At 37.1% G+C, this 16,746-nt stretch overlaps 1 long non-coding RNA gene across 1 annotated transcript in view; it reads right to left on the reverse strand.

Moving 5' to 3' along the window:
• The window catches only part of LOC143266991 (uncharacterized), a 180,248-nt gene that overhangs the window by 145,328 nt on the left and 18,174 nt on the right, over positions 1-16,746 (reverse strand). The window lies entirely within an intron of this gene.

Here is a 16,746-nt window from a genome sequence, read left to right on the forward strand (position 1 = left end):
TGTTATATTTTCTGTTTCCCATCTGTTTGGAAAGCCTACAGCCACAGCCAGAAGTTGTCTAAGGTATACTCAAGTTAAGGGAGAGGCTAAGGCTGATCTTTTTATTTAATTTGTAAGTCTGATTGCTGTTAATAATAAACAGCCAGCAAGGTGGCACACCTGTTTAATCAACAGCACATAGGGAGATTCCAGAGTTCCAGGCCAGCCTCTCCTACTTGAGACCCTGTCCTGAACACCGGTACTCAGTGAGTAAAAACAAAACAAAATGCTGTTAATTTTGAGCAAATTAGTTAATCTCCTTGCTTCTATAGTGGCAACTCTGAGGAGATATAGTTCCTCACAGATCAGGGTAATTGTGAGGTCAAACTAAAATTATGTAGGCAAATCCCTTACTTCATAGCCTAGAAAGAGATTTTCCAATTAACACAGAAATGATTATTTTAATTAATGGCACTTATTTTCCCACATGGTACAATTTTATTTGCTCTATACAATGTAATGAAAATTTACAATTAAATGGAAAAGTTACCTAATGTCTGGCCACAAGCCACATTGCTGTGATATCCTAATTAACAACTGAATAACTGGCAGAGTGGAGTTTTTTTTTTTTATGGGAAAACAGAACAAGATAAAAAACCGCAAAATAATCTTATTTGCTTTAATACTATTAAAATTTGCTTTGAACATGTATGTAAATTTTCATAAACACCTCTTAAATATTTAAGTGTGCTCTAATTTTAATGCGATACATTTCCATGTAGAATAAATATTTTTCATTAAGATTATACTTCTAGCTTTTGATGTGCTGTAACGTCAAACCCTACATGGTTATGGGCAATGAGGGATTTCTAGTCATCATCTGCTCTTTTCAAGGTTCATGGTTTGAACTCAATAGTCTAATTCACTAGACACAGTAACAAAACATGGAAAAGGGCTATTAAGTCAATTGTCCCAGTTTTCTGAGGTAACTAGGTGAGTGAAATACACTTTTTTCATTTATTGTAATGGATTGGGGCTAGAAATAACTCATTTAGAAGACCAGGTGTAAGTCAGGAAAATAATTTAATGTCAAATGTATAGATGCATACAGTTGTGATTTATAAGTTTATATAGAAACACAAATGTGTATATGTAAACACAAAAGTTTAACTTTTATGCTGGTTCAAGGTGAATACTTATTGGGAGAGTTCAACCATTCAGTGCAGTAAGAATTGACTAAATTATATAGTCATTATTTTTTGACATCAGGCTCACTGGCCCAAAGCTTCAGGGGATTCTCCTGTCTTGACTCCTATCATGCACTGCCTTTCTATGGGTTCTAGGGATTTGAACTCAGGTCCTCATGAGGCATGGCAAGCATTTTATCCACTGAGCCATCTCCTCAGACACAGTCTTCCATATTTACAAATACTACTTTCTTTTCAATCAGAAACTTCCAGACACAATAATAAGTTGAATGACAAGAGAAAAGGTGGTAGAAACCTAGCCACAGATGAACCAGTCTCTGCAGTTTTCAGAAATGAACATTAAAATAGGTATGGTAAAATGTGAAGAAAATAAATTTTAGAACTTAGAATTTCCTTCAGAATAGAAGTCATTGCTTAATAAGTAAACTCATACTTAAAAAATATACTGAGTATGTTAAGTGAAAAAAGAAACCAAAATGAATCTTTAAACAGAATATTTATAAAGAATAAGACAGTGCACTGTAAAATAAGTCAGATGATCACAAACAGTTAACAAATGAGGAGGTGAAATATGCAAAAAACTATTAAAGGACTATAGTCTGATGGCAGAGGTCTTCTCCGGGCATTGGGTTGTCCTAACAGAAAGCAAAGGGGGGCAGGGAGCTAGTTGAGGAGGTACATAGATTTTTCAAAAATAGAGAAAATAAGTCAAGTCAGGAATTCACGAAGTTATAACAAGTACAAGCCAAAGGAATTCAAGAAATCATCATCCATCTGTTATAATAAGAACTCTAAAACTAAAACCAGAGACGGAATTAACAAAACAATTGCTCATAAAGACACATTAACATCAAAGAAGTCCTGAGGTCCTAAGGAACTGTTCGGGAGAAATGATGGAAATGAGATGGCATGGAAAATAGGCTTTAGAAAATAACTTAAGATTACCAAAAGCCACCTTAAATTTTTAAAAATGTTTCCAATACCTTAGTTTAGTTTTAATTATATAGAATAAATAGAATGACTATTTTATTGACAGAGTAGCTCTGGATGGTCACATGGTATCATCATAAACTCTCATGTTATTAAAAACCCAACCATCAAGCCATTTCATTATCATCTCTACCCCTTTAATGTCTATCATTTGAGCTGGAAATGGCTACAGAGGGTGTGTTCCCAACCCACTTCCAAGTCTTTTTGTTTCTGCTTAGTTACCCACTAGTGAACCAGCAAACCTCGTGTGGACATAGTTGGAATGGTAACCACTGGAGCCTATAATCATTTATATTCATGATTATTTTATGTAGAGTACAAGATTATGTGTTTTATTCCATGCACATAAAACCTTACACTTTGCTATGAGTGTATCCATCCAACACTAAAGGTTCCCTCATGACATCTAAGTAGTGCCAATATTTACTTTCACTTTCAAATTCTGTTAATTTTGTCCTACATTTATTTTCATAAGAAGTATTATTGAAGATAAAAAGCACAAAATAATCCCAGCAAATGGAAATACTCATAGATAAAAATTCCTCAATATGAAAACATGTCAGAGTATTTAACATCCAGGAAATATTTAAAATTTCAAAGATATAACATTAGATTCCTCAAGAAAGTCCCCAAATTCAAAATTAATTGCACCAACAGAAAGACAGCTAGTACTAACATGTGATGCGAGAAGGTTGTTCAGTAGGAATACCTTCATGGCCAGAAGGAGTCTAAGAGGCTTTAGTCAGAACTCACACTCCAGGGGAAGATACCACTTATCCTACAAGCATTTAGATAACTATGGGGGTAGCAAACATGTAAATGATCACTAATGTTGTTTGCTCATAGATCAAACTATAACCTAATACTATAAATAAATGTACACCACTGGTTCAGAGGAAAAGGCACAGGTCCTGATTTTTTCAGTAGGTGTTTGAGTTCCTATGCACATACATGATATAGGATTCGCTTATATCCTGAACCAACATTTTCTTCTCTCTCTCTCTCTCTCTCTCTCTCTCTCTCTCTCTCTCTCTCTCTCTCTCTCTCTCTCTCTCTCTCTCTCTCTCTCTCTCTCTCTCTCTTTCTCTCTCTCTTTCTCTCTGTTTCTCTCTCTGTTTCTCTTTCTCTCTCTCTCTCTCTCTCTCTCTCTCTCTCTTTTTCTCTCTCCTTTTCCTCACCTCCCTCCTTTCACACCAATAAGCAATAGTGAATTGGTATTGATAAAGGGTAAAAATAATTGTATCCCATATTTCTGATCAGAGAATATTACTTGAAGGCTAAGATTTTGCACAGTTCATGTTAGTAAGTAAAGGTGACAGTTACCCACTTGGTTTCATTTACTGTTTAGCAGCTGTTATGTGTCATGCAAAGTCTTTTCACTTATCTCATTAAAAATAATGACATGAAATAGCAAATTATAGTTGTTCATGTGTTTAGTGTCTATACTGCTGGTATCACTTAATAACAGGTGTATGAAAAACATATACTGTAGTTGGAATAATAACAAAACATCAATCTCCTTTAACACAAACTGCCAGCTATATGAAAATGAAGTAAAATTTATGTTGATTTTGACCATCTTTTGTGCATGTAATAAATCTTCAGTAATCCACATATATTTCTAGGTAATCGTTTACATATTCTTTTCTTCAGTACAATAAATAACACCAAAATGTAATGTGTTTTTCCAGCCAACAAAACCATTTGTTTTGCAAGTCATTTGCTATTTGTTTTGATTTAATAAATTTTATTCCAATGCTCCCTCATGCTTTTAAACAAGAGAGTCCCCACGTAGGTGTTTATTTCAAATACTTAGTAATATATGTATGTTTGCTAGCTAGTTTCTTTTCTCCACTGAAAACAAGAGTATTCTTCTCTTATTGATGAATCTATTTCTTTCATTCAGAACAACACACCATCTAAGATGTAAAGGATGTGCAGATGCATAAGGCCAAGGACTCACTTTTCCAAGCCTACCCTTGGGTTCATGTGTCTCCTCAGGTACTGGTGAGCAGAGCAGCAGTGGGAGCTCCTCCCGGCCCTTCTACAGACAGAATTCTGAATGGCTTCTATGACACCTGTCCTGTTGATAAATGCCTTTGACATTTCCTCCTTTGGATGGCCACCTGGACCCACCAAAACAATGGGACATTATTGCTCTTGTGTTTTATGTTATTTGACAAAAGTGAAGATATCTAAAAATTCCTAGCAGGGTCACAAACCTGATGATTCGGATTAATCAGGAAGGATATTGTCCTGAGAAGTTGTACTGACATGAAAGTCTTTCAACAGAGATTGAACCCTTCCTTAGAGAAGCAGAGAACTGAGCTCCTGATGGACACATTGAAATAGTGAGCTTCCCTGTTGTGAGGGCTAGTGGATGCTCTCCTCTGAACTTCTTCCCTCTACCATGCTATGTTGATCTAATTTTTTAAAAGTGTTTCTGTGACTCAATACAATTCAAATCTTATTTAAAATGAAAGAATTCCTAGTGATATTTCTAGCAACTTGAACTACCACATAATATTCAGATGATTGAGAACACATGTCTCTAGAATGAAAATTTCAATCTCTTGTACTTAAACACAAAATAATTTTCCAGAAGGGCAAATGAAGAAAAGATAGTTCACAGGAAAAAATCACATTTTCCAGAGCCTCAAAAAGTTGTGATTACTAATCAATTTTTAATTTATTAACAATTCAATTCAATTCTTTGCAAATTTTCTGTGGGAAACATTTTATTTTTTCATTGCTTTTGAAAATCTGGTGCATATAGATTCAGAGCCGTTCTTACAGAACTATGCTGTTATTTCATGCCCTTTCTTTAAAGTAATGGCTCTGTGAATATTTTCCTAGGGAATTTATTCTGTTATTCCCAGAAGGAAGAGATAATGGCAGGCCTAGGACACCATCTAATCCAAGCCAAGCTGGATGAGCCAATGTACTTACTGAGAATATGGCAGGACCTTGGTGACCTGGATAGCAGCATTAGGGAAAGGCCACTCCAGTATGGTTGCAACTCATGGAATATGCATTACTACTATCAGGTCCCAAAGAAATTCAAGACAAATGGCTAACTGTGGTGCCCAATCAATCTACCAAGATGCACACCAGCAGCCAGGATCTCTGAGCATCACAAGTACCTGTTACAGAGTCCTGGCTCCTCTCAGCATTTCCCACCCCTGTCCTCTGTCCCTACTCTAAACCTCTCCAGCCCTGAACTTCGCTTCCCTTCCTCCAGCTTCTGGTTCCTACAAAAAAACTCCCATTTCAGCCACACATTCTCTTTGTTCTCTTGGTTCTTCTCACTCTCTTGGCCTCTGTTCTTGGCTCCTGGTCCCCTCTCTTTGCTCCCTTGCTCTTCTTTTCCTATCTCACTCTCCCAGTCTCCCTCTCCTCTCATGACCACATTCAGTCTATTACTTTCTCTCCCTGCTCTAGACTCTTCCAGATGCCTCTGGCTGTACTCTCCCTCATATCTACAATAAAAACATTCTCAACCACACCTTGGAGCAGTCACATCCTCATTTCACTCAACTGCACTCTCCTGTTCAGCATGCAGACAACTCCACTCAAGAGTCTTCCTTCCTATAGTGGTAACATTTGTAAAACCGCAGGCAGGCTCCTCACAAGTCTTTTGCATTTTGTGAGTCTCACAAAAGCCCCCCTGAGTCTCAGAGAGAGAAAAACAATTACACAGCAATGACATTCTCTCATGATGTAAAGGACAAATGTCCCACTCTCATAGCCTAAGGTCATCCCAGGACACTCTGTCTTTGTTATGACAATGAGATTTTTCAAAATCAGCTGTGTAGGTTCTTAGAAATCAGAGAGACACCTCACATTTGAGGTCAGGAACAGGGAAGTGGGTCATAGCTCAACATTCTGAGGTAGGAAGCTCTAGCCTCACTACAAATTTACCCAGATTTTTCATTTGGTTTACACATCTTAGTCTTCCTAGGTATGGTGTCATTTAAGTCGTAGACTTTGGAGCTTAGAAGTTGATAAAAATAGAGATGAAGGAGCATGGAATATTAAACAGGCACATAGTATAATCCTATTTGAGTTTTAGTAAAATGCCTAGGTGACCTTGTGAGATACTGATCAGAAGTAGATACATGACTATCAGATAAAGAAGTTCACACAGAATAATCCCATCCAGACATGAACTAGGAAAAGGCGATGGGAAGTAGAGATCACTGATGAAAAAAATGGGACAAATATCAGAATACACAAGCTAAATCTAAGAAATAATGGGCTAAATACCCATGAAAGCAGTGCTTAAGACAGTGTATGACTTCATGGGTCAACACACTGCTTAGAGGAGAAATCAGTTAAAGATGGAGCACAGGACGCATAGCTGGTAATATGTAATGCATGCGTGCATATCTGTAATGTATACTTGTGCAATGTGTATAATATGCACATGTAGGATTGTGAACAAGAATCATATTAGGATAGGTAGCTTGTGTCAACATCAGCAATAGTTATTGATATTCATATCTAGCTCTGATAATAGATCCTATGCAAAGAACACGATTCGTTGTTCTAGTTTCATTTCTGTTGTGATGAAACACTGGACAAGACCAACTTTAGAGGTAAAAGGGGTTCCAGGTTCTCGTCTGTCACTTCAGGTAAGGCCCAGTAGAAACTCAGGAGTCAGTGTCAACACACACACAATCAAGGGCACTGGAAACACAGGCACCCATGCTGCCTGCTTGTTGTTCTTGGTTGTTTTTCTTCACTCTTAGTTCAGGGCCCATTGTAGAGAGTCAGGTAGATCAACTAATAATCAAGATTATCCCCATTGACGGGTCCACAGGATAATCTGCTCTAGACAATTTCTCAGTACCTTTTCACAAGTTAACTTATAAAATTATCACACTCAGCTTTACTGCTGCTGTTGTTTGAGACAGGGCTTTACCATGTAGACCAGACAGTCCTCAAGTGTTAGATTATGTGTATGAGCCATCCTAAGTGGCTCGATTATTATGATTGTCATTGTTGTTGTTGTTATTATTATTAAATTACTTGAGTGCTGATATAAAATATGATTAAATGAGTTCTACCTACCTTTCCAGTTTTTACTTCAACCACCCTGTCCACAGCTACTCTGAAAGTCAAAGGGGGTTTTGATCATCTCTTACAACTTCCCTTTCCAGCACCCTCAGAATCTTAGTGTAGTCATGGTGGGAAAAGTCACTGCAGATTTTACTTTCACTAGGAACTCATGCTTGCTGCTGACAGTGCCCTTACTGCCAACTAAACTCAGTTTGGCTGTGTGGATGCATACATTCCCAGGCACCATTGCCACACAAGTTCCTTGGGTGAGTGTTCAGGTCAGTTCTTTGGATATGAATTGAACAATTCAGTATATCACTTTTCCATAGTCACACAAAGTGCTTATTGAGTCGGACCATGCTAGTGAACTGCAATGATGCCCAAATTTCACATACTGGAAAACTGTCAACACTCAACCCTGAAGGCAGAATCTTACATGAGAAAATTTCAGTTAAGCATTGGTGTTTTTAATTGCCCTACAACATGATTCCTACTGGTTTACCAGACTTCCTACTATGACGGTACAACCAGAGCTCCAAGTTGTGTCAGAAAAGTTTAAAGTGTTACCTTTTCCCAGGTGAACTTAACAGTGGGAGATCTGAGTTGTTACCATGGCAACAGAAGTGACAGGAGCTAAAGGAACTGACAGCCTCCACTGAAGACTGTAGAGGACTAGCTCTCATAACAGGTGATGAGAAACAGTCCCCAAGCACAAATTCACTCTCCTTACCTTTGGATTCAGGGCTCTGACATCAGCAACTATTCAGATCTGCTGTGAAAAACACAAATTCATGCCCTAGCAGAACCAGTCCATGCTGACTTTCTCTGTGGAAGATGTTATTTCTTCTTGGGCTGTCCCTCTCCCTACCAGGAAATGAAGCAGGGGTTTTAGTCCCTCACACCTTACATGGCAGGGGCCATGTACATGTTTCTCGCCCAACATACAAACTCTCAGTCCAATTGTGGTGTTGCACACCTATCATCCAGGCACCCAGGATGTGGAGTCAAGAGAATCAAAGCTCTATCTAGTTCACCCTTGGCTATGAAAGGACCAAGCAGATGCCATAACAGGCTGCTCAGTCTTCTCTCAAGATTAGGCCTCAGTTTCCCGAGGCTTAAGCAAGCAGTTTCTGGGAAGGCCATGAACAAAAGACATAGTCCTTGCAGTAGCTCCCTTTCTGCACGTACCCTGACTGTTCAAGGTTCAACCCATTGTTTACTGTCTAGGACCCCTCACCAACTTAGAGCTGCGTGCATGGGTCAATGTGAACATGCTAGGCCAGCCTGCCCCTATGATAGCTCAAGAACAAAGCCCAGGACTTGTCCTGGACTGCACCCAAAATGATAATTATAACCCCTAACCAGTAAAGTCAAAAGTTACATACCCTCACCAATTAAAAGAGAACAGAGACCTTCAAAAATAAAAATAAACCAATCTGAGTTGCAACCGTGCCAAACCCCCAACCCCCGCAACTGCCCTGAAGGGCTTGTGGTTTTTACCTTTAAAAAGAAAGAGCAACTCCTCTCTGCCTCACTGTATTGGGTGTAGGAAAGTTCCCTGACTAGGCTTGTATCTACAGAATAAACCTTGCTGTTGCATTCTGGACATCCTCGGTCTTCAGTGCTCTCTTTGGAGTCATGGTCTGGGCATAACAGCCACACAGCTAGCTTGAGAATAATTTGGGCTAATTAGACCCTGTCTCAAAACTCAATCAAGCAGTTAATCAATGAATTAATAAAAATAATAAAAATAAAAACCCTTACCCTGAATCAATGCCTGTCTCACCCACTGCTCTCAGAGGTCAAAAGCTCTCGCATTCACAAGCAGTTTGAATTAAAAGGGGACAAAATTTGGATCTAATGTTTCGCAGGAATTTGGCATAAGGAATTCAGATGTGTGTGGTAAGTATTTTTGGATCCCTGAAAGTGGTTTCCTCCACTGGTGAAATAAGCCAGCCAGATCATGCCTAATTAAAAGTCTAGGGCTTTCTGAGAAGGGCATTACAAGAATATCTCTGCTGTTGTGGAGAGAGGAAGATAGAAATGAATGAAGGAAAAGTAATGAGATACAGAACCTACTGGGCCCCATCCCTGCACAAGTGCACACTGATGTTCCTCTGTCTTTGTAAAATTACAAAAGCACTCTTCTCCCACATTCCTTTCTGCAATCTGCTGACCAAACTGTGTGCACACCCACCCCTTAAGTGTGTGGGCACAGCATCATTATTTATTGATTGATCTCACTTTTATGATGATTCTATCTTATACATTGATCTATAAAAACACACTTGAGGATTTTAAATTTTCTGATGTAGGATATTTTAATATATAATTTTTCTTGGATTAGTTTTGGTGAATATTTGTCCTATATCGATAGCTAATTCATCCAGGTTCCTATAAAGAGAATCCTTCCTTCACTGCACGAAAACATCCCATATTAACAGAATGGTGCATCCCTTGAGAGTGACATTATTCCTAGTATTTTGAATTTATCACTCATTGTGTCAAGGGCATGGATATGCTACACTTACAGTGATCTTCACAACTGATTGTCAGGGACCAACACACTGTTTAGCTTTGGTATGTTATCTACATGTTGCCCTTTGATATTATGTATAAATGTCTCAGTCTTCAATAACTATGAAATCTGATCTCTATCTGAGATTCTAAGTTACATAAAGTTCACCTGAGGGCTATTGGCCTGATTTTAAAATTCAATTTTCCATTCTGTAAGTGATTCACCCCTCCATTCATCGACCTGTTCTTCTTTTTTTGTTTGTTTGTTTGTTTGTTTTCAAGACAGGGTTTCTTTGTGTAGTTTTGGTGCTTGCCCTGGATCTCACTTTGTAGACCAGGCTGGCCTCAAACTCACAGAGATCCACCTGGCTCTGCCTCCTGAGTGCTGGGATTAAAGGTGTACACCACCACCGCTCAGCTCTGTTCTATATTCTTTTTCTCATTTTTCTCTTTTCGGTGTAGCTGCTCTATTTTCTACACATTTCTCAAGTGCACAAAAATAAATGAACCAATTTGTAAATATGCTTTGCATAGCTATTGTTTTGCTCATATCAAATAAATTTCTTCTGAAGAGATCTTATTGTAAACCACCTTGCTAATTTTTTATTGTTTTGTTTTTGAAGCAGCTTCACCATCCATAACTTTCATTTCTGGCATTCTTCCCCTTTTCTCTGCTTCCAGAGTAGACCTGGTGCTGAGGGGCATTCACACTTCACATTCATTGCTTCTTACCTATGTGCACTTTACAATGGGCCAGAGTCTCTGTGACTTCAGTCGGGTGTGTTGGGTTCTTTTGTTTCACTCTGATAGGGTGATTTTGTTCTTGAATTTGCTTGAAAGAGGCATATTTTCCTCAAGTTCAACTCTGCTGAGAGTGTATCATAAGAAAGTTTAGTTTACTCACTAGCTCTGCAAAAACCTGCTGAAATGATCATGTTTCCTTAAAGCAACAGTCTAAATTGCATGAGTTAATGTGAGGACAAGCTGTGTTTCTGTCTTTGAAAGAAAATTTTTCTAATGATGTTGATTTATTCTTTATATCAGTGTTTCACTTTTCAAATTTTTATAAAGGAATTTATAGTTATATGCGTATTTGAGAATATTTATTTTTAAATCTCACTTCTCCAAGTATTGGGGTCAAGTGTCTTATACCATGAGATTTTGGAAACTTTCCACAATTAATATTTTGTGAAATATTTATATTAATTTTTATTAAAATGTTTTAGAATCATTCCATTACATCATCTGGTTTTCTATGAGAGTAGATTTTATGTAATTACCTTCAAATAACATAAAAAGATTCAGTTTTTTACTTTATCTGATGACTTCTTTGTAAAATTCTACATATAGAAAACTGCATTTAAATGAACAGAATGATTTTTATAATGTCCACTTATTTATTATCTTATTTCATTTTATTTAATGATTCTGTATTATTTCTGGCTTCTGTCACTGTTGAAATATACATATCCACTGGTAGTTCCTTGTTTGTGTGGGTTTTTTTTTTCTTTTCTGTGTACTCTCAAGGTTTTTATTTTCTTTCTGCTTTTGCACTTGTACTATTACATGAAAATGTTCTGTCTGTAGGCCAGATGCATTTGCTTATCTTTCTGAATATCTGCATTAAGGCCCTCTATTAATGTTAGAAAACTGGAAGATTCAGATTTATATTTAGCTTTTCTCCTTTATTTGTCTTTTTCCTATGAAACCTCAATTGCATGTGCATTAACATGCTAGAATAACTCAACTATCTCTTGGAATATTGTATTCTGAACTTCAATATAAACTTGCCACACATGCCATATTATATTCTCCACTTTCCTTTTAAAATTAGTAATCTTTTGCTTCTTGTATGTTTTTTAATTTTTCAGAAAATTAGTAGGCATCTAAATTTTGACTGATTTCACACAGAATCTTTACAAACTTGGATATTTTTTTCCTTCTCCATAGCCCTATAATAACAGGCATCTCTTATTCAAAGTCTTCAAAATCAGCTGTTCAGTTTCCCAAAGTATTTGTAAAGATTCTTGGTTCATGACTGAGGCTGACTGGTTGACCTGTGTTTCTACATTTCCCCTTGCCATGAGAGAATGATAATTAATTCTTCTATTTATCAATTGCAGCTAATTTCTCAGTGTTGTGAACAAGTCAGTTTCAAACTGATATAGAACCTGAGGCTATAGAAATAAATGCACATGTCTCCCCCTTCCTATGTTGTTAGACACATTGCTGGGTTTTCTTCCTCTCCTCAGAGGACTGTTTGGAGAAGCCCGTTCCTCTCCATACAGAATCAGTGCTAGTCAGGTGATGGGCAGGCACTGTTGTTCACCTTCAATGCACCTCAAACAAGTTATTCTTCTGTGTTGACTCAGCTTAGCTTTGTGGCTTTTGGAGTACTTCAGTTGCTTTGAGAAAAGACTTTAGAACTGATCCTACTTTACTAGTTGTTCATGCATACTTTCTCCTGCTATGTAAAACTTCAAGCTTCTGCTTATGGTTTGTAGTAAACTGTAGATTTAAAAAAAAAAAACTAGATCTGGCTTCTTCCTGCCTTTATAGACACATGATAATTCTGATTCTTTTTTCTGTCAAGAACCAGATTAGGAGTGTTTTCTATTAATGTATCTTCACATTAATAGATGTTGATATACATATATTATACATAATAATGGCAGTGGTATATTTCCACTACTTTCACTTCTTGTGTGGATTCTTTTAGGCTCTAATAGAAAGCCTTAACCATTTATCGCTAATCCTATTTAAAATACCAGGAGTGCAACTCCAAGTTTTATTTTATCTCCAGAGAGTAATGAAAGAATATTTTTTATTCTCTGATGTAACTTAAGATTTCTACTTAGCTTCTCAGTCTCTCAAGAACCACTTCTTTTTCCTTAGTTGGAAGAATAGTTAAGTAGGAAAAGTGTTTCCATGCCTGAGCATTTTGAGTGGCTTCAAATCTGCCTGGAAACAACAGCCAAATAAATCTTTGTATCCTCTTATGTCCTCAAACATAATTTTTACTTCTTTCAAGCATGAACAGCTCTTCTTAGTGTGCGGATTGTTATGTTGATTCCAAGTCTATTATCATTCACCTATAAATAACCTTGGTTCAATTTAATTCTGTGGATACATAATTACTGCAACTTAATGGCCTGCTAATTCTTAAAGACTGGAACACATTTCATTTTAATGACCATGTATTTCTGGTATCAAAATTTATATAACAATTAGCAAAGGATGGGCAGTTATTGATAATCATATTTGACCTGTTAATGTGAGACTAAAAGAACATGCATAACAAACATTGCTTAAGAGATAATAATATCTCTGATTAAAACCTTCCTGAGTGAACTGTGTACAATAGCCCATGTCTGTATTTCCAGCCACTATCTAGGCTACAGACAGAGTATCACAACCACAAGGCCAGTCTGGGTAGCATAACTAGACTGCCTATCTAAAGCATTAACATACAAGAAAACCAAGAATATAGCTCAGTGGTTCAGTGCCTGCACCATATGCATAAGAACATGGAGATGATCCCCATCCACAAGCAACTGGTCGTATAACTGATTCTCACTCAAAAGTAGAACAAGCAAGCACTGGAGAGAGACACACTCAGTGTATTGAAAGAGTAAGTCTAAGGCAGAGGATGAGACACCAGGGTTGCCAAATTACCTCAATCTGAGAGAGGACTGGGGAGGGCGGAATCATGGGTGCTAGAAGACAGTGCCAAGAAAGACTGGGAGACAGTGATCTGGGAATGAGATCATTCCAGCTGTGTGTATAAAGGACTCACAATAGAAGGAATGAAAAGCATTACCACTTTGAGAAAGCAAGGGGCAAGAGCATACTCAGTTAAACCTGAGCTTGAGTCATGTCAGCAGAGAGAAATCCAGATCTCAGAGTGCGATTGAAGCTATCAGGTCTAGAGTAGCCACAAATCTGACTTCAAATCAAATCAAGGAACAAAAATAGAAAGGTTAAAACACATGGTTGGGAGATCCTATTTTTTTCTAAGCATATACATCATATGTCAGATTCTTTTCTTGGAAGTATTTTCTATATTAGTCCTCTTGTCTTTTGTTTGCTTGTTTTGATAGTGTCTTGCTTTGTAGCCCATGACAGCCTAAACTCACAATTCTCCTGCCTCAGCCTTATCAGTGCTAGAATTACTAGCATCTGCCATGATGCCCATGGGATCACATTTATACTAAAACAACAAGAAGTGTGATGGAAGGCACTTGGAGGTCATTTGGGAAACTCTAGGTTTCACTGTGGTTCGAAAGTAGGACTAACAGTTGATTCCTTCCTGTGTCCCACCAGTCCCAAAGACTTGATACCTTGACTCTGGGTTTCTTTTGAGTGAGCCCAGAGGTTTAGTAAAAGTAAATAAAGAAGAATAGGTCTTGAAAGCTGCCAGTAAAGACCACAAGAGAGATTGAACTAAGAGCTTTGTCTGGGCTGTTCTAAGCATTATATTTCACAATTTTGCATTATTCAAGAAAAATATTACTGGCATGTCAGAAACACAGTCGCCTCATTTTACAACAATTTTTTGCAAATTTCCTGTGGTCTCAGAACTAAACTCAGGATCTGTCCTCGAGGACTTGCCTTGATGTATCACAATCTTTTGTGTTTTATTAAAGCTTTTTCCTGTTAAAAACTACCGTGAAAATTAAGCTAAATGGTTTATCTATCTATTTATCTATATCTTATATCTGTCATCTATAATTTACCATCTACTAATATCTATCTTCTTTTTTAAAATTTATTAATTTATTATTATGTATACAGTGTTCTGCCTGTATGCATGCCTGCACACCAGAAGCAGGCACCAGATCTCATTACAGATGGTTGTGAACCATACCATGTGGTTGTTGGGAATTGAACCCAGGACTTTTGGAAAGGTAGCCAGTGCTCTTAACTGTTGAACCATCTGTCTAGCCTGGTATTTATCTTCTATACATGATCTAGAGTCACCTACCTTTCATCTACAGCCTACCTATTATCTATAATCTATCTCTATCTACCTTCTATCTGTAAATGACACTTCTAGCATTTGTTATTCATTTTCTATCATCCCTCTGTCTCGATGCCTGGCATGTGTCTCTCTGTGTCACCTCCTTTGAGTCTTACTACCATGTTCCCATTTGAATTTGCTTTTAGAATTTAATCAGCTGTCCTTTACTATAATTACTTTTCATATGCTAATTCTAGTCTCTCCTAGTGTACACTGTTTACAACATAACTCTCTCCCATATTTCTGAAGCTGTTTAAGGCATATATACAAAATGTATTTCTGGTAATTAGGAACTCATGTTTTATTTCTATAGCAGCTATGTCTCTTGCTTCATGAAAACAAATTTATGAATGAACATACCATTTTAGTTATAACGGTACAAGCCAAAGGAACTCAAGAAACCATCTGTTATAACAAAAACTCTAAATCTAAAACCAGAGATGGAATTAACAAAACAATTGCTCATAAAGACACATTAACATCAAAGAAGTCCTGAGGTCCTAAGGAACTATTCGGGAGAAATGATGGAAATGAGATGGCATGGAAAATAGGCTTTAGAAAATAACTTAAAATTACCAAAAAATAACCTTAAATTTTTAAAATGTTACTGATACCTTATTTTAAATTATATAGAATAAATAGAATGGCTATTTTATTGACAGAATAGCTCTGGATGGTCACATGGTAACATCATAAACTCTCATGTTATTAAAAACCCAACCATCAAGCCATTGCATTATCATCTCTACCCCTTTAATGTCTATCATTTGAGCTGGAAATGGCTACAGAGGGTGTGTTCCCATCCCATTTCCAAGTCTTTTTGTTTCTGCTTAGTTACCCACTAATGAACCAGCTCACCTCACATGGACTTAGTTGGAATGGTAACCACTGGAGCCTATAATCATTTATATTCATGATTATTTTATGAAGAGTACAAGATTATGTGTTTTATCCCACGCACATAAAACCTTACACTTTGCTACGATTCACCCCATCCAACCCTAAAGGTTCCCTCATGGCATCTAAGTAGTGCCAATATTTACTTTCACTTTCAAAATCTGTTAATTTTGTTCTACATTTATTTTCATAAGAAGTATTAATGAAGATCAAAAGCACAAAATAATCCCAGCAAATGGAAATACTCATAGATAAAAATTCCTCAATATTAAAACATGTCAGAGTATTTAACATCCAGGAAATATTTAAAATTTCAAAGATATAACATTAGATTCCTCAAGAAAGCCCCCGAATTCAAAATGAATTGCACCAACAGAAAGACAGCTAGTACTAACATGTGATGCGAGAAAGTTGTTCAGTAGGAATACCTTCATGACCAGAAGGAGTCTAAGAGGCTTTAGTCAGAACTCACACTCCAGGGGAAGATACCACTTATCCTACAAGCTTTTAGATAACTATGAGAGTAGCAAACATATACTTGATCACTAATGTTGTTTGCTCATAGATCAAACTATAACCTAATACAATAAATAAATGTACACCAGTGGTTCAGAGGGAAAGGCACAGGTCCTGATTTTTTCAGTAGGTGTTTGAGTTCCTAGGCACATACATGATATAGGATTCGCTTATATCCTGAACCAACATTTTCTTTTCTCTCCTCTCTTCTCTTCTTTTCTTCTCTCTGTCTCTGTCTCTGTCTCTCTCTCTCTCTCTTTCTTTCTCTCTCTCTCCTTTTCCTCACCTCCCTCCTTTCACATCAATAAACAATAGTGAATTGGTATTGATAAAGGGTAAAAATAATTGTATCCCATATTTCTGATCAGAGAATATTACTTGAAGGCTAAGATTTTGCACAACTTCATGTTAGTAAGTAAAGGTGACAGTTACCCACTTGGTTTCATTTACTGTTTAGCAGTTGTTATGTGTCATGCAAAGTCTTTTCACTTATCTCATTAAAAATAATGACATGAAATAGCAAATTATAGTTGTTCTTGTGTTTAGTGTCTATACTGC

Source organism: Peromyscus maniculatus, chromosome 1, assembly GCF_049852395.1.
Source record: "Peromyscus maniculatus bairdii isolate BWxNUB_F1_BW_parent chromosome 1, HU_Pman_BW_mat_3.1, whole genome shotgun sequence".
Classification (NCBI taxonomy): domain Eukaryota; kingdom Metazoa; phylum Chordata; class Mammalia; order Rodentia; family Cricetidae; genus Peromyscus; species Peromyscus maniculatus.